At 42.8% G+C, this 23,104-nt stretch overlaps 1 long non-coding RNA gene across 3 annotated transcripts in view; it reads right to left on the minus strand.

Moving 5' to 3' along the window:
- Window positions 1-2,864: 2,864 nt before the first annotated feature.
- The window catches only part of LOC148150610 (uncharacterized), a 106,086-nt gene continuing 85,846 nt past the window's right edge, over window positions 2,865-23,104 (minus strand). For all 3 annotated transcript variants that reach the window (XR_015751851.1, XR_015751849.1, XR_015751850.1), the window contains exons 4-5: window positions 6,047-6,170; window positions 2,865-5,091 (exon numbers count right to left, since the gene is read on the minus strand). This is a non-coding gene — a long non-coding RNA (uncharacterized LOC148150610). The remainder of the gene's footprint in view (window positions 5,092-6,046; window positions 6,171-23,104) is intronic.

The following is a 23,104-nucleotide window of genomic DNA, read 5'->3' on the forward strand; positions in this document are numbered from 1 at the left end:
CTCACTCATTCGAGACACCTTAACATTTTCCACCATCTGCACCAGCACAAACTGTGCGACCCACTTTTACCTCACTCAATATCTCTGTCACTCCAGAAGATGACCCATATTAGGCAGGACAGTTAAGACATACACCTTCTACCAAGAGAGGATCCTGGAGCTTTTTAGCAAGGACTGTAACCTTCCCCGTGGAGATGCCAAAGCCTCCATGTGCCAGCAACTAAATAAGAAGCATTGTCCATTGTATTGTAATTGCTGTGTTACTTTCCCACTGCTGTTATTGTGAGTTCATTCTTTACATGCCTCAGCCTCCATCACTTGTTTGTGGCACTTTCTCTTTTTTCCTCAACATAGTCACAGCAGCCAAGAGGCTGGATTCACAAGACACCTCCTCGTCTGCCACTGTGGAAAAAAAACACGGATCACTCTAGCAGCTCAGGTACTCATACCTCAGTGGGGACGTTAGCTAGATTGTAAGCGGGAGCAACTTCTGGGGACATCAAAGCCACATCTCTACAGTCAGCCAAGGAAAAAAAGCCTCAGGTCATTGAGCAAGCAGGTGCTCAGCTCCAGGCAGGAGAGGACCCCCTAGTCTTGGCAATTTAGAACTTCACTCGAATGTACAAGCAGATTTGGGAGCAATAGGCTGCCTTTTGGGGAGACTGGGAAAACTCAAACAAAGGTTGGAGGACTGTACATTGAGAACATACTGCCTCTGGCATGTAACCTTCCTCCATGCAATGGTTAGTGACACCATGAAAAGCCAGGTCCAGGTCTCAGAACTTGCTGGATAGACACACGGACCTCCACTCCATTACTCTAGCTATTGGATCTCAGCACCTAGAGCAAGGTGACATGGGGGTTGAGGGACCGTGACGTCACTCCAGGTGCCCGTTCCTCACAAGGACACAGGGCAATACCAATACGCATCAGATGAAATGGAAGCCACATACAAGACTCCCAGTATTCTCCAAGATGGCCAGGCCTTTCACTGCCTGCTTCCCTCAGCTTTGTGAGAGTAAAGCCAAGGAGGGTGAGCTTGCCATGTCCTGCCCTAGTAGCCAAAAAACTCTCAATCACCGAACTGGAACTCTAAGGCCAATGGGTTCAAACACAGGACACATTCAGTGACCCAGGGACTGCACCGAGACTTACAGGGAGGAAAAGAAAGACAACATTCTGCGGGCATGTAGAAGGCATGACTGACACAAACTGTAAATAGATTCTCACATTTGTTTATACATGTTCACTTTCTATCATCAGCTGTGTGAGCAGATGTTTCACTTGCCGTAACCAAAAGACTGAAAGTATGGAGCCTCGTTGTCTTTATCACTACACAAGATTTTATGTCCTAGGGTGTGAAGTGAGCAGTTTCAACACCACATGTGCAAGATCTGAGAACTTGAAAGGTGCTTACTACTTTTACATCTAGGGTAAATCTATTCAGGCTGCAATGCATTGCTTGTGCATCACAATGGGACTGATTCTTGATGCTGCATGATGTGATCAAGAGTGCATAGGGCTAAGAGGTGGGACTTCACAGAGTGGGTTAATGCCAAAGGTGTTTAGTGCATAGTGTTTGCATGTGTCTTTCACTTGTGCTGTATTTGTGTCTCTGTAATGCTGTTGCACTTTGAAGGGAGGGGGCCTGCATTGTTTGAAGATGAAGCCCCCTCACTCACAAGTGAATCACTTACCGTTCCCACTATGGATGTGGTGGCAGCCATCTTCATCTCCATTGTGCACTCGTTATTTACCGCACAATGGTAGAAACCAGTGGTCTGTCCTCACACAGTAAATCTAAAGCTCACCCTCTCAACCTTGGTGAGGTCCTAAAAATAAATGTTCTCTTCTTGGTAGCAATCCAGATTAACACCATTGGCTCTGAACAATCCCACATTCCCATCTAACCCATCCATTTAACTCTTCATTTCCCCACTTCACCCCCAGACACACCACGCCCCCCTACGACCCATCCTCCCATCCTGGCACTTTCCCCTGCCACCGCAGGAACTGTAAATCCTGTGCCCACACCTCCTCCCTCACCTCTATCCAAGGCCCTAAAGGAGCCTTCCACATCCATCAAAGTTTTACCTGCACATCCACCAATATCATTTATTGTATCCGTTGCTCCCGATGCGGTCTCCTCTACATTGGGGAGACTGGGCGCCTCCTAGCAGAGCGCTTTAGGGAACATCTCCGAGACATCCACACCAATCAACCAAACCGCCCCGTGGCCCAACATTTCAACTCCCGCTCCCACTCTGCCGAGGGCATGGAGGTCCTGGGCCTCCTTCACCGCCGCTCCCTCACCACCAGACGCCTGAAGGAAGAACGCCTCATCTTCCACCTCGGAACACTTCAACCCCAGGGCATCAATGTGGACTTCAACAGCTTCCTCATTTCCCCCTCCCCTACCTCATCCTAGTTTCAAACTTCCAGCTCTGCACTGTCCCCTTGACTTGTCCGGACTTGTCTGACCTGCCTAGCTCCTTTTCCACCTATCCACTCCACCCTCTCCTCCCTGACCTATCACCTTCATCTCCTCCCCCACTCACCCATTGTACTCTATGCTACTCTCTCCCCACCCCCACCCTCCCCTAGCTTATCTCTCCACACTTCAGGCTCTCTGCCTTTATTCCTGATGAAGGGCTTTTGCCCAAAACGTCGATTTCGCTGCTCCTTGGATGCTGCCTGAATTGCTGTGCTCTTCCAGCACCACTAATCCAGAATCTGGTTTCCAGCATCTGCAATTATTGTTTTTACCACATGTATACCAATGAACTACGCCAGACATAGTCATTCACTGGCATCCTGTTTGTCAGAGAAATTGAACCCAATGGATCAGAGACCACAAACGAGGATTGCGGTGAAATTGACAAGCAGTTTAATTAAACAAAGTGACATCGCGGAAGAGAAATTGACCAGGCTGACACAGAACTGATTCTCTGCACAGATGGCCAGAATGTTCTTCCCAGAACAGAAGGTGCAGGCATGCTTTAAGGGGTACAACACAAAGGTGATAATTCTAAAGCAGTTACAGTACAATGGTGAAAATTGCAAAGAGATTAAAACAAGAACAAACTGAATGGAAGTTAATCAAGCATCTGGCAGCAGCAATTCATTTGTAATTGACAGAGAAGATTCCAGCCATCTTTGTGAGTGGGTGAGAATGTCTACTACAGATTTCTACATTGTATTTCCCGTCCACGCAAATATGTGTTAATGTCCCTTCTCCTGGCATTCTGGTGTGTCCATTGTGTTCCTCCTGCCAGTGAAGTCTTCCTAGGTCCATCGGTCTGCCTCTTTGTTTATGTGGTATCAGCTTCAATGGGAAATGAGCCTGCCCTTAGGGTGTTGGGACCGCAGTACTATTCTGGGCTGGGAGCTGATTGTGAAAGCTGTTTTAGGAAATGTATTCTCTGGGGTGGGAGTAGCTTGGCCATGTCTGATTTCTATGTTAGCCTGTTTGGCCAAGACTGGAGCAGTCTGGGTAGATTCTGTATGTGTTGGCAGGCTTGATTTCTGTGTTTTGCAGGCCAGCATCTGTGTTTCTTATGCTGTGGGTGGGCAGGGTGGCAGACCATTTTCCCACACTGTTGAAGCCAGAAATTGCTGATTGTCAATGACCCCGGTCTAAGTTTACCCTTTTCCTTCAATGCTCTATTGCTTCAGCCCCTCCTCATCCAGTGAGATGGCCCCTCTACATCCCAGCATGCTGCTTTCAAACCCCACAATAAGTTCCCAGTTCCCCTCCTGTAAAATTGGTCTCTGAAACCTCCCCCTCCAAACATCTTGACTTTTAGTGGATGTATCCTTAGAACGTATGTAGCTGAGAGAGTGACTTAGCATGATGACACCAACAAAATGACTACCCTCTTGACTGATTATTGTTGGCAATTGTGTGTGCACTAAAAGGCAAGTATTAGGAGTGTTTAAGCTGAGATTGAGGAAGCAAAGAGCAAAAATGCAAGGCAAGAGAACGATGCTGCTGATTCAATGTCGGCACAAAGTGAGAGAGTGCTATGAGAATGGGTGAGCAGCCCTGAGGTGTAGCCTGGTCTAGTCCACAAGCTGGGTACCTGTCCCTGTACGCAAAGAGTGCTGGTAGCAGTCTTCCAATACCAGAGCAATGTATAGCATTAATGCACAAAAATGTACTATCGGTTGATTGGATATGTGCCACAAGGGTGTGCTGAGGCTGGTACTTGTCAAATGTCAATGTCTGTGGAGAGGTGTGTGTGCAGTCACAGTCCATGGAGTGTGCCCTGAGATATTGGTATCTGGTGTCCAAGATGGAGGTCGAGAGGAGCAGGCTGCAAGCTAGAGTTGCCAGGTAATCTTTCATCTCTGGAATTGCCACTACCTAGTTTCTATCCAGTCAGCATGAGAATGAGAAACTGCACATTAATGAGGTTAGCTTTGATAATAATTGGATATTTATTCATGACAATGCATTTAAATAGGCCTCTCACCACTCACTAGTGAGGATTTTGCTTCACAGTTCAACTCTTGGTTAAAAAATAAGACCTTTTGCACTTGACATCAAGAAACTCCTTGCTGGTCATCTCATATGTTTTTCCCAAATTTCTCCTCATTGCCCACATCATTCGGGGGGGTGGGAAGATTCCACCCAATGTTTCCTCTTGTGGGAGAATCTAGAACTGGGGTTTAATGTACAAAATAAGGAGTTGCCCAAAATGTTTTCTCACGGCAGTTTGTGAATCTTTGGGACTTTCTTCTTCAAAAGGTGATGGACATAAAATCTTTGAAAGCATTAATGTCAGCAACAGATGGATTCCTAATAAACAAGGGGTGAAAGCTTATTGCAGGTAGTTGGGAACATGGAGTATCAGATCAATCATTATGTTATTGAGTGGCAGAGCAAGATCGAGGGGCAGAATGGCCTAATCCTATATGTTCATGCTAATGTTCACTTCCTCCACCAATAATGCACATTAGAGTAGCATGTACCATCTACAAGCTGCATTTCAGCAACTCGCCAAGCTTCCTTCATCAGTTCCTTCCTGTTCCTTTATTGTGGTAGCTCAAAATCATTCAGGTCTCCAAAGAACAGCATTGAAGTAGGACCTACACAAGAGGGAATGCAACAGTTTAAGAAGGCAGCATGCAAATCCTCCTCAAGGGCAAGTAGGGACGGATAACAATTACTGGCCTGAACAACAATGCAATATTCAGTGATTGAGCAAGTAAAATAGTCCACACTAAAATATTTAGCAATTGATTGAGTCTGTGTTTTGTGTCAGCTAAGTAAATAAGACAGGAAGAGGTCAGTATGAGCTAGGAGCTTTTGCCTAAGGAAGGTGACGTATTGAATATCATTCAAATTGAAATATTTAAAAACACAAACCTGTCCTTTGTTTTTTTTCTATTAAAGGGCACACCACATATTACACCGTGATTTATTCTCAATGTCAGTAAATGGACAGAAAATCATACAATGTCCTGTTACAACTGTGGGCTATAATTGCTTAGAGCTGTAAATTTTTGTTAGTTTCTGTATGTTATTGTAAGTTTCTATCAGCAATATGCTGAACATCTGCACATCTTGCATCATTTCTAGATTTAAAACTTTCTCCTTACAAACTGATGATTGGTAGAATAAGTGACATCTACATAAGTGGGCAATATTTAGGCCAGAAATTCAATTGACATTGAGAGAAGGCAAAAAGCCCAGCAGAGTTATGTATCAGGAAGCTAGAAATCAGGGAAATTTCTCTGGCTCTTCTGCTCCCATGTACTATCAATCAGTTTATATTCACATCAGAGGGATAATAGACCACTTTTATATTCTGAATTCAACAAGGCCATATGGTAATAGCATCAACCACTGAATTGGTTTTATTTTCAGTCAGAATGATTCGGATAAACTAGGGATATATAAGTAATTCTGATACCTCATCCTCTAAAGCTCTACTTCATCTAGTCAATTGTTTCAAAGGGCCAGAATTGATGCCTGTAACAAAATTATTTCATATTGATTTTGGTTCGCTGCTGCTAATAGAAAATGAAGTCAACTTCTTACCAGCACTGGAGCATCAGCTCACTGCATCGGAGTGAAAGGGCACAGAGCTGTTTTTACCCAAGCCTTGTTCTCTGGTGAGAGGACAGATTGGAGGAAGGTTTTCATGACAATCACTTCCATTTGCCTGTTGCAACACACACAATGACTTGGATTTTTAAAACATCTTTAATGTTTCAAAATGTCTCAAGTTGGGTCACATAGTTTATGACTTTTTTCTTTTCAGACATTGTCATTTTCCCCTTTAAATCTGCTCCCATCACCCTACTCCTGAAGGAACTAACCCCTGAACTCCGCATCTTTATAAATTATTACCTCCATCTTTAACGTACCTTTCCCTTCCAAAGCCACTGAATGTGATGCCAACCCCGAAACAATTTCCATATTTCCAAAAACGCCTACATAATGATTCCTTCAGTCAGGTTTCTGCACCATCCTGGGTGTCATCATTGTTCTTGCCAATGTCACAAATGATATCCTTCGGAAAACTTTACTTTCTGATACTTCTTGATCTGTCTTTAAATATTGACACAGTTGATCGTATCATCCTCCTCAAATGTCTCTCCACCATCATCTTGTTGGTTTGTATTGTATTCTGTTGGTGCCTTTTATGTTTCTGTAATCCACTGTTTCACTATCTCTCTCGGTTTCTCCACAGCCTCTAAGCTGGGATGTTTATGCAACATGCAGCACTGATTGAGCAGAAATTTCCTCCAAATTCACAGTACTCAATGACTATCAGAAGGCTGCAGTCCCTGGCCACTATCTCAGGCTAATTCTGACATTGAGGCTTCCATTTACACCTTATTACTAAGAGAGTTACATTCTACTTTTATAATACCATCTGTCACTAACTCTGTCTCAGCTCAACTACTTGCAAAACCACCATCTATGCATTTGTCACCTTGTAGACTTAATGATTCCAATGGACTCCCAGTTGACCTCCTACATCCTACCTCAACACAATTGAGATCATCCAATGCATATGCTTGTTCACCTTCCTAACCCTCAGGTAGACCGATGATCCGAATGTTTTTTCTCTTGCCCGTGTTCTCAAGATCATCCACTTGGTGGTGCAAATTACAGACCTGCATCTCTCGGGCTTGGATCCTATTCTTGGATGAACTGGCATCAGCTTCCACCACTGTGACCCTGTGCTCCACCTCATCCGTCCTCTTCTCCAGGTCTCTCAGCTGCTGCTGATTCTTCTGGAGCATGAGAGAGATTTGAGCCAGCTTCTCTTCAATCTGTTTCCCCAGCATCTCACGAGATTTCGCGAACTTGTTCACCAGGGCCTGGAAAGTAATCAACTCCGAGGATCCTGCAGGCTGAGCTGCAGACCCAGCCTCGGAAGATCGTCTTCCCTTTTTCGGCATCTCTGGACAGCAGAAAACACAGGTAAGTTGATTTTTAGAAGTTTCTTGGGATTCCACAATCTTTCCGGAGTCCCAAGATATCGCGATGGTCTGGATTGAAGGTTTGTCCCGCTTGTGCTGTGATGTGGAGCTCCGCAGTGCGATCTTCTTAGATCGCCGCCATCTTGGATCCCAACCAGTACTTTTTAAAATTTATTTGTGGGATATGGGCATTGCGGGCTGGCCAGCATTTATTGCCCATCCCTAGTTTAGTATTTTAGATTAGATTACTTACAGTGTGGAAACAGGCCCTTCGGCCCAACAAGTCCACACCGACCCTCCGAAGAGCAACCGACCCAGACCCATTTCCCCTACATTTACCCCTTCACCTAACACTACGGGCAATTTAGCATGGCCAATTCACCTAACCTGCACGTTTTTGGACTCTGGGAGAAAACCAGAGCACCCGGAGAAACCCTTGCCCTTGAGAAAGTGGTGGTGAGCTGCCTTCTTGAACTTTTGCAATCCACGTGCTGGGGGTTGACCCACAATGCCATTTGGGAGAGAATTCCAGGATTTTGACCCAGCAACAGTGAAGGAATGGCAATATATTTCCAAGTCAGGATGGTGAGTGGCTTGGAGGAGAACATGAAGGTGGTTATTTTCCCATGTACCTGCTTCCCTTGTCCTCCTAGATGGAGTGGTCATCAATTTGGAAGGTGCTGTCTGAGGACATTTAGTGAATTTCTGCGGTGCATCTTGTAGATAATACAAATTGCTGCTACTGAGCATGAGAGGTGCAGGGAGTGGATGCTTGTGAATACAGTGTTATTCATGCAGGCTGCTTTGTCCTGGATAGTGTCAAGCTTTGAGGAGAAAGTGAGGTCTGCAAATGCTGGAGATCAGAGCTGGAAATGTGTTGCTGGAAAAGCGCAGCAGGTCAGGCAGCATCCAGGGAACAGGGCATAAGCCCTTCTTCAGGAAGGGCTTATGCCCGAAACGTCGATTCTCCTGTTCCCTGGATGCTGCCTGACCTGCTGCGCTTTTCCAGCAACACATTTCCAGCTAGTGTCAAGCTTCTTGAGTTTTGTGGGAGCTGCCATCCAGGCAAGTGGGGAGTATTCTGTCGCACTCCTGACTTGTGCATTGTAGATGGTAGACAGGCTTTGGGAAGTCAGGAGGTGAGTTACTGGCCATAGTATTCCTAGCCTCTGACCTGCTCCTGTATCCATTGTGTTTATGTGGTGAGTTAAAAATTCTCAATCCAGTTTTCAATTTTCTCTATTTCTCACTTCTCATTATCTCTGTAATCTCTTCCATGCACACAATGCTCCTTGATTTCTGTACTTATCTTATTCTTGTCACTGGAGCCTCTCTGATGTTATTAGCTCAAATATTAGAGATTTTATCTTCAGCTACCTTGGCTCACAGCCTGGAAAGCATCTCTCCACCTCTCAAGCTGCCTTTTCACTTCAAGACATTCCTTAAAACCTATCTCATTCAGCAAACTTTTGGCTATTAATTTAATATCTCCTTAAGTGTCTCAATGTCAAATTATAATTCATAATAACCTGTGAAGTACCTTCAGAAATTTCATGACATGGATGGCTCAATTTAAATTAAACTAAATTAATACAAAATATCTTATCAAACCAATGTTGAAACCAAAAGGATGTATCAAGGCAGATAACTAATAATTTATCAAAAATATAGGTTATATGGAGTATCCTAAAGGAAAAGAGAGGCTTAGACAATTCAGGTTAAGGCAGAGTTTTCCACAGAAAAGACCCAACAGTTGAAGGCAGAGTGCTGATGGTGGAATGGTTAAGATGTGAATGGGCAAGAAGCCAGATTTTGGAAGATCTCAGAGACTTGTACAACTGGCTGTGTTTAGACAGCGAGGGAAGAGCTTTTCATGAAAGTTCTTTCATCCAAGAATGAACATTTTTAATCAAGGTATTGGAGGCAAAGTGGATCAGGGAGCACAGAGATGACAAATGCAAGGAACTGGGTTCCAATTAGGATCAGAATATTTTGGATGAGCTCAAGTTTACAGTAAGTGGAAATTAAAAGGATGCCAAGAATAACATTGGAACAGTTGAATCCAATGTAAAAGCATGGATCAGTTTATCAGCAACAGTAAATTCAGAACAAATATAGCAGTCCAGTATTGTGTTATAACTTTAAGGAGGTGTTGCTACGATCTTTTTATATCGCTAAATATGAAACGATGTAATGTATCACATGATAAGTGGCCTGCAGTAGCTTTCCAAGTAAGTGTTACCAATATCTTTGCAAGATTGTATACATGTCTCATGAATAAAGAACCCACACTTGAGTTTACCAATCCCATTGTGTTCAGCTGTAAGAAAAGAAAGCACAGCAATCAGTAGCAGAATCGTATTCTATTTCAGATCATGAGATTACTTGAGCTAAGTGACTTCATGACCTGGCATATTCTTCACATACTCATGCTATCATTGTTATGCCAAAGGACTAATGGTGGTTCAATGAGCAATATAAAAGAAATACCAGACATCCATAGAATAAGGTGAAGCTACAACACAGGACAATTATTATCTACATCAAATTAAATACAAATTCCACCTGTTATTGAGGTGGAAGCTGTTTTTATTCCGGCAAATATATTACATAGGAAAAATTAATTACCTCAACTTATAGGCAGTATAATGGCTGATGGTGGTTGCAAATGCTTCAGGCTTGCCTTTCTTTCACGGCTCCCCCAACAACTAATGATGTTCATGGAACCTCCTTCTCTCAAACAGTGTTTAACTATCCACTGACATTCATGATTGGATGCAACAGCACTGTAGAATTTTAGTCTAATTCTTTGGCTGTGGTGTTTCTTAGCCTATGGCATGCTGCACCTAACATTTAGCATGGATACACAGGATATGGCCAGGCCATGGGATTGCAGATTGTGCTGGAGTGCAATTCTGTTACTGTTATTGGTCCACAGCACCTCAGGGATGCCCAGTCTTGAGTTGCTGGATCTGTTTGAAATCTGTCCTGGTAAAAGTGCACCTTATAGAATGGAGATCAGACTAAAAAAAAATCATCTGTCCTATTGCAAGGCTTACAATGCTATGCAACAGACCCTGTGCTGCACTGTACATTTCCCCAGCAATTGCCAACACATCTTCACACACAAACCACTTCCATTTCCTCACAATTATTTGTGTCATTCATCAATTTCTCGAGCCAATTGGCATCCTTGAGTGTAATAATTCTTGGCTATCACATGCTTCAAATGATTGAACTGAAAACGAAAATAGTTTTGTCCTTGCTTGAAACAGAATATTGCTGTAAAGATTACATTTATCACCCATTCCGAAATGGCCTTGAATTTACAAATAGGCCATTCAGCCCCTCAAACCTCCTCTTCTAATCAATAAGATCTTGGATCATCTATTTGTATTATGAATTCCACATTTTTATCTACCACATTCTTATCTATAACCTTTTACTTGTTTGCCTGACATGAATCTATCCATGAGGAGAAAGTGAGGTCTGCAGATGCTGGAGATCAGAGATGGAAATGTGTTGCTGAAGAAGGGCTAATGCCCGAAACGTCGATTCTCCTGTTCCCTAGATGCTGCCTGACCTGCTGCGCTTTTCCAGCAACACATTTCCATCTCATGAATCTATCCATCCCCATTTATAAATATTCAATGACCCTACTCCCTCTGCCTTCAGTGACGGAGTGTACTGAAGTTGCACAACCCTCCAAGAAAAAAAAATCTCCTCATCACTGTCCTAATAGGATGTCTTTTAATTTTTAAACAGTGCACTCTAGTTCTGGGCTCATCCACACGAGCAGATGTCCTTTGCATTCTACATTGTCAAGCCCAGCCACAATCTTATATACTACAATCAAGTGCTTCATACGCATCTGACTTCCTGTGGAAAACAAGTTCAGCCTGTCCAACAGTTCCTCAGAAGGCAACCTGCACATTTCAGCTGTCAATCTAGTAATAGTCCTCTGACCCATCTCCAATGCATTTAAATCCTTCTTTAAATAAGGAAGGCAAAACTGCACTTCTCTTTGAGAAGTGATGGAGGTGATGGGCAAGTGATATTATCGCGAGATGAATAATCCAGAAACTCAGCTCACTAATGTTGTGGGGACCCAGATTTGAATGGCAGATGGTGGAATTGGAATTGCATTAAGAAATCTGGATTTACGAATTCACTGATGAGCATAAAATCATTTTTGATTGTTGGGAAAAGCCCGTGCCTGGAATCACACATTGGGCAGACCTGGTAAGGACATAAGATGTCCATCCTGAAAACACCTTGGTGAACCAGGTGAGTACAGCTAAACGCTCCCCTTTAACCACAGTGCATGTTATTATGTCTAAGAATGCTCACAAAATTGTTTTGAAGTGATTTCCGTTTGACAAACCATGCTGGCTCTTTCCAGTTATCTTGAGTGTTTGCAAATGTAGAGCTATCAGCTCCTCAAAGATCAATTCTAATACATGTCCCATGACAGACATCAATCTAACTGGATTACAGTTTCCAGCTTCCTTCCATGCTTGAGTAGTGAACATATCTTAGCTATTTTCCAGTCTGATGAAACCTTTCCAGAATTTAGCACATTCTGGAATATTAACATCATTGCATCTACTGCCTCATGAGCCCATATCTTCATCAATTTGCTCTGTACTGCTTGCCTAGGTAGTGAGGGAAAGTTTCACTCTCTCTTCCTCATCCTGATTTACAGCCAGGCTGGAATGTTATTTGCATTCACTATAGTAAATACAGAAGCAATATAATTTTTGTTTCATTTAACATTTCCTTTTTGTTTGCCATTATCACATTTTTACTTGCTAGAAGACCAACATTTCTCTTTACTTACCCCTTTCTTTTTAAATGCCTGGAGAAACTCTAGCTTCTATGTAGCTTAAGTTCCTACTCTTAGATGAGATGATATGAAAGAGAGGGCTGAATCTTTTAGTTGGTTTTGGTTAAATGTCAGTTTATTGAGTTTTTATGGAGGGTTTCTCAGAAAGAAGTCTAGTGAGATCTCTTGACGTATAGAATCATAGAGATGTACAGCATGGAAACAGACCCTTTGATCCAACCTGTCCATGCCAACCAGATATCCCAACTCAATCTAGTCCCACCTGCCAGCACCCAGCCCATATCCCTCCAAACCCTTCCTATACATATACCCATCCAAATGCCTCTTAAATGTTGCAATTGTACCAGCCTCCACCACATCCTCTGGCCGCTCATTCCATACACATACCACCCTTTGCGTGAAAAAGTTGCCCCTTCGGTCTCTTTTATATCTTTCCCCTCTCACTCTAAACCTATGCCCTCTAGTTCTGGACTCCCCGACCCCATGGAAAAGACTTTGTTTATTTATCCTTTCTATGCCCCTCATAATTTTGTAAATCACTATAAGGTCACCCTTCAGCCTCCAACGCTCCAGGGAAAACAGCCTCAGCCTGTTCAGCCTCTCCCCATAGCTCAAATCCTCCAACATCCTTGTAAATCTTTTCTGAACCCTTTCAAGTTTCACAACATCTTTCCGATAGGAAGGAGACCAGAATTGCACGCAATAATCTAACAGTGGCCTAACCAATGTCCTGTACAGCCAGAACATGACCTCCCAACTTCTGTACTCAATACTCTGACCAATAAAGGAAAGCATACCAAGCGCCTTCTTCACAATCCTATCTACTTGTGACTCCACTTTCAAAGAGCTATGAACCTGCACTCCAAGGTCTCTTTGTTCAGCAACACTCCCTAGGACCTTACCATTAAGTGTATAAGTCCTGCTAACATTTGCTTTCCCATTTGCATTTATCTGAATTAAACTCCATCTGTCACTTCTCAGCCCATTGGCCCATCTGGACCAGATCCTGTTGTAATCTGAGGTAACCCTCTTCGCTGTCCACTACACCTCCAATTTTGGTGTCATCTGCAAATGTATTAACTGTACCTCTTATGCTCCCATCCAAATCATTTATGTAAATGACAAAATCCTTGTGGCATTCCACTGGTCACAGGCCTCCAGTCTGAAAAACAACCCTCCACCACCACCCTCTGTCTTCTACCTTTGAGCCAGTTCTGTATCCAAATGGCTAGTTCTCCCTGTATTCCATGAGATCTAACCTTGCTAATCAGTCTCCCATGGGGATCCTTGTCGAATGCCTTACTGAAGTCCATATAGATCACATCTACTGCTCTGCCCTCATCAATCCTCTTTGTTACTTCTTCAAAAACTCAATCAAGTTTGTGAGACATGATTTCCCACGCACAAAGCCATGTTGACTATCCAGAATCAGTCCTTGCCTTTCCAAGTACATGTACATCCTGTCCCTCAGGATTCCCTCCAACAACTTGCCCATCACCGAGGTCAGGCTCACCGGTCTATAGTTCCCTGGCTTGTGTTTACTGCCCTTCTTAAACAATGGCACCACGTTAGCCAACCTCCAGTCTTCCGGCACCTCACCTGTGACTATTGATGATACAAATATCTCAGCAAGAGGCCCAGCAATCACTTTTCTAGCTTCCCACAGAGTTCCCAGGTACACCTGATTAGGTCCTGGCGATTTATCAATTTTTAACCATTTCAAGACATCCAGCACTTCCTCCTCTGTAATCTGGACATTTTGCAAGATGTCACCATTCTATTTCCCTACAGTTTATATCTTCCATATCCTTTTGCATCAGTAAACACTGATGCAAAATATTTGTTTAGTATCTCCCCCATTTTCTGTGGCTCCACAGAAAGGCAACCTTGCTGATCTTTGAGGAGCCATATTCTCTCCCTAGTTACCCTTTTGTCCTTAATATATTTGTAAAATCCCTTTGGATTCTCCTTAATTCTATTTGCCAAAGCTATCTCATGTCCCCATTTTGTCCTCCTGATTTCCCTCTTAAGTATACTCCTACTTTCTTTATACTCTTCTAAGGATTCACTCAATCTATCCTGTCTATACCTGACATATGCTTCCTTCTTTTTCTTAACCAAACACTCAATTTCTTTAGTCATCTAGTATTCCTTATACCTACCAGCCTTTCCTTTCGCCCTGACAGGAATATACTTTCTCTGGATCCTTGTTATCTCATTTCTGAAGGCTTCCCATTTTCCAGCCATCTCTTTACCTGCGAACATCTGCCTCCAATCAGCTTTCGAAAGTTCTTGCCTAATACCATCAAAATTGGCCTTTCTCCAATTTAGAACTTCAACTTTTAGATCTATCTTACCAAAAGTGCCTCACTGGCTACCTACCTGGCTCTATGGCATCCATCTTGCTCGATTCTAGCCCAATCTTACCATGTACCATTCATAGAACAACTCGCCATCCAGTAGATAGCCCATGAAAGACCAGACATCCATGCAATTTTAAAAAACCCCTGTGCACGTGGACAAGAATTGGCAATCCTATATTGCTCCTCACCAACAACACAATGGCACAGCAGCCATATGGCTGCTCATGGCACAAAGGTTGGCAGTGCCTCCTGTACACAACCCAGTCTCTCACCCTATTGGCTGCTTAACTACCAGGCAACATAGTTTAATTATCTTCAGCTACATTACATCTAAACACCTTCTCGAAGTCACTGCTACTCTGTCCACAGTGCCGATTATAGACTCATTTCTTGTCATTGTACTGTAGGGGTACATCACATATAGGCAAGCAATACGAAAATTTTGAATATGAGCTGTGGCTTACAGGTAGCAAAAGTGTTCAAATCAAACTGCTCCTGTTCCTCAGCATTCAGCACATTGCCATCTTGCCTATCAGGTATGTCAGCAAGGCAAGACATGGAGGTTGTAAGCAGGCAGCTAGCCACTAAGAAAACAAGAAAGCAGCCCTGAGATACAGCCTGGTCCAGTCCAAGAGCTGGGTACCTGTCACTGCATGCAAATTGACCTTGCAGCAACAATTCACTACTAATTACCAGCCTCCCTACAATGCAGGTCTGTGCTTCCTAAGTGTCCTAAGTATCCACTGCTAAGTGGTTCAGCAAGGTGGCAATTATCATGTGGCAATTCTCGTATGTCAATGACCATGGATATAGGGTACAGCTGCTTGGTGCATGTTGCAAGATTAGAAACATGGAGGCTCTTCACAGTTAGCAGCAAGCTGAAGTCACCAGGTATCTGCTCTGACTTCTATATCAAGAATTCTCAGCATCTAGTTTGCTCACGACCGTTCATGGCATAGGAACCTGCATATTAATGAGGTGAGATGTGCAGTTAATAAAGTAATTAACAAGCAATATTCTTCCTCTGTCAGCAACACACCACTTCCTAGTGAAAATCTGGCCTCAATGCTCAGCACTTGCTTTAAGGATGCTGCGAATTGCTCCCAACAAGGTAAGCATGGCCAGCCTTATCTCACAAGTCCTGCATGTTTCTCCCATAGCCCACATTGTTCAGGTTTCTATAGCATTCTGCCCAGGAGTAAACAGTTCTAACTCCCAGAGTTAAAATCATGACTTCAATCAACCGTCATAACCTATGTTCTACCATTGTAGCCACTACAATTCCCATTAACAAATATTTTTAAATGCATTATCCAAAGATACATAATTCTACCAAATACTAATTACCTAGGGCATTTTACGTACCATTGTTCAGTAATATTTAAACGATTTTAGCAAAGTGTTCAAATAATCAATTATAATTACTGTCATTGAATATATATTTTATTTGATAATAAAATTACCATTTGGAATCCACTTTGTAGCAAAGTGGATATGACAAGTTTATTTTATTAATGACTCTTGGGAATCTCTAAATACAATCACTGTGACATTTGAGTATCTAAAACACATAATTGCAGTTGCAAAAAGGCATATCTACAACATGTGTATTTTTGAAAGGCTGATAATCTCCATAAAAACTCTTGTCAACAACCCAGCAAAATGTCAGTTATAACCTACAGCATACTGGTTAGCTCAGAAAAAGGTAAAAGTCAGTTACAACAGTTGCTGGTTATAATCACAATAAAATTCACTCAACAAATGAATGTGTCATTGAATAAATACTTAGATTCTCATTATAATATTCAAGCAATATTTTTTGTTGGTCCTTCGTCAGCCACTCGCCATCCACCCAATTTATGGAAATGTAAAGCACAGGCTCAGCAAAGGAAAATCAAACTATCTCTGAAGCTGTTTATTCTGCTTTTACCAAGTTGCATGATGAAATACCAATACTTAGTCATATGATAGAATTCAGCAAGCATAACTGATGTGTCAAGTTAGCTATCAGTTCACATTCTCTGCATACTCATCAGAAAGGAGCGAGATTTGTTGTTAAAAATGTGAGTCTAATATGGTTATGATGCTTGAGGGTAAAATGAAGAGGGTCATTCTGAAGGATGTCTGACAATAGGCTGCGTAGTTTGATTATTAAAAATTAGAGAAGATCCATTTTGCTTTAACTTGGTAGAAAGACAAGGCTTACAATTGAAGACAAGGCAAAGGTAGCTGTGATGCTGCTGGCCAGACTGACTCTAATGCAATGAGGGGTACAACGGAGAAACAGTCACATAGATGGGTTAACTCCAGGAAAGGTAAGAGAGGTAGGCAGGTAGTGCAGGAGTCTTCTGTGGCTATCCCATTTCAAACAAGTATGCTGTTTTGGAAAATGTAGGGGGTGATGGATTCTCAGGGGAATGCAGCACGAACACTCAAGTTTCTGGAATTGAGACAGGCTCTAATTTAATGAGGGGTACGTTGGGTTCTAAGAGATTGATTGTGTTAGGGGACTCTCCAGACCAAGGCACAGACAGATGTTTCTGTGGCCAGCAGCGAAAAATCAGAATGGTGTATTGCCTCCCTGGTGCCAGGATCAAAAGAATGTCTCAGAGAGGGTGCAGAATATTCTCAAGGGGGAGAGGTTACCAGCAGGATGTCATTGTACACATTGGAACCAACGACATAGGAAGGGAAAAAGATGACATTCTGAAGGGAGATTACAGAGAGTTGGCAGGAATTTAAAAAGGAAGTTCTCAAGAGTAGTAATATCTAAATCATTCCCGGTGCTACGAGCTAGTGAGGGCAGAAGTAGGAGAATAGAACAGATGAATGTATGTCTGAGGAGCTGGTGTATGGGAGAAGGATTCACATTTTTGGATCATTGGAATCTCTTTTGGGGTAGAAGTGACCTGTACAAGAAGGATGTATTGCACCTGAAATGGAAGGGGCTAATATACTGGCAGGGAAATTTGCTAGAACTGCTGAGGAGGATTTAAACTAGTAAGATAGGGGGTGGGACCCAGGGAGAGAGTGAGGAAAGAGATCAATCTGAGACTGGTACAGTTGAGAAAAGAAGCAAGTCAAACAATCAGGGCAGGCAGGGACAAAGCAGAGAACAAGGTAGGACTGATAAATTAAACTGCATTTATTTCGATGCAAGGGGCCTAACAGGGAAGGCAGATGAACTCAGGGCATGGTTAGGTACAGGGGACTGGGATATCATAGCAATTACAGAAACATGACTCAGGGATGGACAGGACTGGCAGCTTAATGTTACAGGATACAAATGCTACAAGAAGGACAGAAAGGGAGACAAGAGAGGAGCGAAGTGTCATTTTTGATAAGGGATAGCATTACAGCTGTATTGAGGGTGGATATTCCCGGAAATACATCCAGGGAAGTTATTTAGGTGGAACTGAGAAATAAGAAAGAGATGATCACTTTTATTGGGATTGTATGATAGAATACCTAATAGTCAATGGGAAGTTGAGAAACAATTTTGTTAGGAGATCTCAGTTATCTGTAAGAATAATAGGGTGGTTATGGAAGGGGATTTTAATTTTCCAAACATGGACTGGGACTGCCATGGTGTTAAGGGTTTATATGGAGAGGAATTGGTTAAGTGTGTACAAGAAAATTTTCTGATTCAGTATGTGAATGTACCTACTAGAGAAGATGCAAAACTTGACCTATTCTTGAGAAATAAGGCAGGGCAGGTGACTGAGGTGTCAGTGGGGGAGCACTTTGGGGCCAGCGACCATAATTGTATTAGTTTTAAAATAGTGATGGAAAAGGATAGATCAGATCTAAAAGTTGGAGTGCTAAATTGGAGAAAGGCCAATGTTGATGGTATGAGGCAAGAACTTTCAAAAGCTGACTGGGGGCAGATGTTCACAGGTAAAGGGACGGCTGGAAAATAGGAAGTCTTCAGAAATGAGATAACGAGAGTCCAGAGAAAGTATATTCCTGTCAGGGTGAAAGAAAAGGCTGGAAGGAAATGTTGGATGACTAAGGAAATTAAAGGCTTGGTTAGGAAAAAGAAGGAAGCATATGTCAGGTATAGACAGGATAGATCGAATGAATCCTTAGAAGAGTATAAAGGAAGTAGGAGTATACGTAAGAGGGCAATCAGGAGGGCAAAAAGGGGACATGAGATAGCTTTGGCAAATAGAGTTACGGAGAATCCAAAGGGTTTTTACAAATACATTAAGGACAAAAGGGTAACTAGGGAGAGAATAAGGCCTCTCAAAAGTCAGCAAGGTGGCCTTTGTGTGGAGTCACAGGAGATTGGGGAGATAGTAAATGAGTACTTTGCATCAATGGTTACTGTGGAAAAGGACATGGAAAATAGAGACTGTAGGGAAATAGATGGTGACATCTTGAAAAATGTTCATATTACAGAGGAAGAAGTGCTGGATGTCTTGAAACACATAAAAGTGGATAAATCCCCAGTACCTGATCAGGTGTATCTTAGAACTCTGATGGAAGCTAGAGAAGTGATTGCTGGGCCTCTTGTTGAGATATTTGTATCATTGTTTGTCACAGGTGAGGTGCCGGAAGACTGGAAGTTGGCTAATGGCTAATGTGGTGTCACTGTTTAAGAAGGATGGTAAGGACAAGCCAGGGAACTGTAAACCAGTGAGCCTGACATCAGTGGTGGTCAAGGTGTTGGAGGGGATCCTGAGAGACAGGATGTACATGTATTTGGAAAGGCAAGGATTGATTAGGGATAGTCAGCATGGCCTTATTGGTGGGAAATCATGTCTCACTAACTTGACGGAGTCTTTTGAAGAAGTAACAGAGAGGATTGATGAGGGCAGAGCATTAGAGTGACCGATATATGGAATTCAGTAAGGCGTTCAACAAGGTTCCCCATGGGAGACTGGTTAGCAAGGTTAGATCTCATTGAATACAGAGAGAATTAGCCATTTGGATACAGAACTGGCTCAAAGTTGGAAGACAGAGGGTGGTGGTGGAGGGTTGTTTTTCAGAATGGAGGCCTGTGACCAGTGGAGTGCCACAAGGATCAGTGCTGGGTCCACTACTTTTCGTCATTTATATAAATGATTAGATGTGAGCATAAGCAGTATAGTTAGTAAGTTTACAGATGACACCAAAATTGGAGGTGTAGTGGACAACGAAGAAGGTTACCTCAGATTACAAGGGTTTTTGATCAGATGGGCCAATGGGCTGAGAAGTGGCAGATGGAGTTTCATTTAGATAAATGCAAAGTGCTGCATTTTGGGAAAGCAAATTTTTAGCAGGATTTATAGACTTAATGGTAAGGTCATGGGAGTGTTACTGAACAAAGAGACCTTGAAGTGCAGGTTCATAGCTCCTTGAAAGTGGAGTCGCAGGTAGATAGGATAGTGAAGAAGGCACTTAGTATACATTCCTTTATTAGTCAGAGTATTGAGGACAGCAATTGGGAGGTCATGTTGCAGCTATACAAGACATTGGTTAGGCTACTGTTGGAATATTACATGCAATTCTGGTCTCCTTCATATCGGAAGGTTGTTGTGAAACTTGAAGGGCTTCAGAAAAGATTTACAAGGATTTTGCCAGGGTTGGAGGATTTGAGTTATCGGGAGAGGTTGATTAGGCTGGGGCTGCTTTCCCTGGAGCGTCGGAGGCTGAGGGGTGAACTTATAGAGGTTTATAAAATCATGAGAGGATAAATAGACAAAGTCTTTTCCCTGGTGTCGGGGAGTCCAGAACTAGAGGGTATAGGTTTAGGGTGAGAGGGGAAAGATATAAAAGAGTCTTCAGGGGCAACTTTTTCACGCAGAGGGTGCTACATGTATGGAATGAGCTGCCAGAGGAAGTGGTGGAGGCTGGTACAATTGCAATATTTAAAAGGCATCTGGATGGGCATATGAATAGGAAGGGATTGGAGGGATATCGGCCGGGTGCTGGCAGGTGGAACTAGATTGGGTGGGGTTATGTGAGAAGGATTCACATTTTTGGATCATTGGAATCTCTTTTGGGGTAGAAGTGACCTGTACAAGAAGGACGGATTGCACGTGATTGGAAGAGGACTAATATACTGGCAGGGAGATTTGCTAAGAGCTGCTTGCGGGGGGGGACCCGACCCAGGGAGATAGTGACGAAAGAGATCAATCTGAGACTGGTACAGTTGAGAACAGAAGCGAGTCAAACAGTCAGGGCAGGCAGGGACACGGTAGGACTATTAAATTAAACTGCATTTATTTCAATGCAAGGGGCCTAACAGGGAAGGCAGATGAACTCAGGGCATGGTTAGGAACATGGGACTGGGATATCATAGCAATTACAGAAACATGGTTCAGGGATGGGCAGGACTGGCAGCTTAATGTTCCAGGATACAAATGCTACAGGAAGGATAGAAAGGGAAGCAAGAGAGGAGGGGAAGTGGCATTTTTGATAAGCGATAGTATTACAGCTATGCTGAGGGAGGATATTCCTGGAAATACATCCTGGGAAGTTATTTGGGTGGAACTGAGAAATAAGATAGGGATGATCACCTTATTGGGATTGTATTATAGACCCCCAAATAGTCAGAGGGAAATTGAGAAAAAAAAACTTGTAAGGAGATCTCAGTTATCTGTAAGAATAATAGGGTGGTTATTGTAGGGGATTTTAACTTTCCAAGCATAGACTGGGACTGCCATAGTGTTAAAGGTTTAGATGGAGAGGAATTTGTTAAGTGCGTACAAGACAATTTTCTGATTCAGTGTGTGGATGTACCTACTAGAGAAGGTGCAAAACCTGACCTACTTTTGGGAAATAAGGCAGGACAGGTGACTGAGGTATCAGTGGGGGAGCACTTTGGGGCCAGCGACCATAATTCTATTAGATTTAAAATAGTGATGGGAAAGGATAGACCAGATCTAAAAGTTGAAGTTCTAAATTGGAGAAAGGCCAATTTTGATGGTCATGGATAGGGTAAATAGGCAAAGTCTTTTCCCTGGGGTCGGGGAGTCCAGAACTAGAGAGTATAGGTTTAGAGTGAGAGGAGAAAGATATAAAAGAGACCTAAGGGGCAACGTTTTCACACAGAGAGTGGTATGGGTTTGGAATGAGCTGCCAGAGGAAGTGGTGGAGGCTGGTACAATTGCGACATTTAAGAGGCATTTGGATGGGTATATGAATAGAAAGGGTTTGGAGAAATATGGGCCGGGTGCTGGCAGGTGGGACTAGATTGGGTTGAGATATCTGGTTGGCATGGACGGGTTGGACCGAAGGGTCTGCTTCCATGCTGTACATCTCTATGACTCTATCACTCTATATCTGGTCAGAATGGACAAGTTTGACCGAAGGGTCTGTTTCCGTGCTGTACATCTCTATGACTTTAATTGGGCTCTCAATTTGTGTACAATGCCGATATGATGCTCATTTCCACAGTGAACAACTTTGAGGTGGTAATAGTATAGAGAAAGCTATTGTGATATCGGATTATAGGCTTTCCAAAATATCACCGACTTTCACAGATACGTGGGTTCATCCATTACAGAGCAGGAGTGAGTGAGAGAGAGAGAGAGAGAAATGGCATCGACAGGCCAAAACTCTCTATGATTCACTGCAACAGAACGTGTGATTAGATTAGATTACCGACAATGTGGAAACAAGCCCTTTGGCCCAGCAAGTCCACACTGACCCTACAAAGAGCAACCCATTCAAACCCATTCCCCTCTGACTAATGCACCTTACACTACAGGCAATTTCGCATGACGAATTCACTTAACCTACACATCTTTGGACTGTAGGAGGAAACCCGCACAGACAGAGGGAGAATGTGCAAACGCCACACAGACAGTTGCCCAAGGTGGGAATTGAACCCAGGTCCCTGGTGCTGCAAGGCAGCAGTGCTAACCACTGAGCCACCATGCCGCTATTAAGCATGTGCTCAGTTGAAAGGACCAAATTCCTGAGAATTTAAAAAGATGCTTGAAGATTTGTTAGCTTGTGCCAGAGGGAGAATGTCTAGTTATGGTCTTCCCCATAATGGGCGGTTCTAAGAATTAGAAATTACGGACTAAAAAGGAAAGGAAAATCAGAAGTAGATCTTCATGAGCTAAGAATTATTTTGGACTGATTCTGAGAGAATTGAATGTCTATTTAAAGGACTGTGTAAGGTACACCTGAAAATGGGGTTTTCAGTTACGTTAATTCTGTCCTGTCGAGGTTACCTACAGAAATATTGTTTAGTCGATAAAGCTTTTAGTCAGTTTGCTACAGTAAATGCCTGAATATGTGAACTCCAGTGTCATCAATTCAGTTGCTAACTATCAGTTAACTGTAACAGATTTTTAATAGTTATTGGTTTGTAACGAGGTTTGTAACACTGTCTTCATTTTAGCCATTAATATCTCTGTTAAGGTTTCTGAAGCAATGGCTGATGTAATATCAGGTTCATTTTGTCACCAGAGGGTGAACCTTTGAGAAATCATTCAAATGGCTGATCCTTGCGATAGGT

The sequence above is a fragment of the Chiloscyllium plagiosum genome, unplaced genomic scaffold, assembly GCF_037043375.1.
Source record: "Chiloscyllium plagiosum isolate Xiang-an unplaced genomic scaffold, Cpla_swu_hap1 HiC_scaffold_3, whole genome shotgun sequence".
NCBI lineage: Eukaryota > Metazoa > Chordata > Chondrichthyes > Orectolobiformes > Hemiscylliidae > Chiloscyllium > Chiloscyllium plagiosum.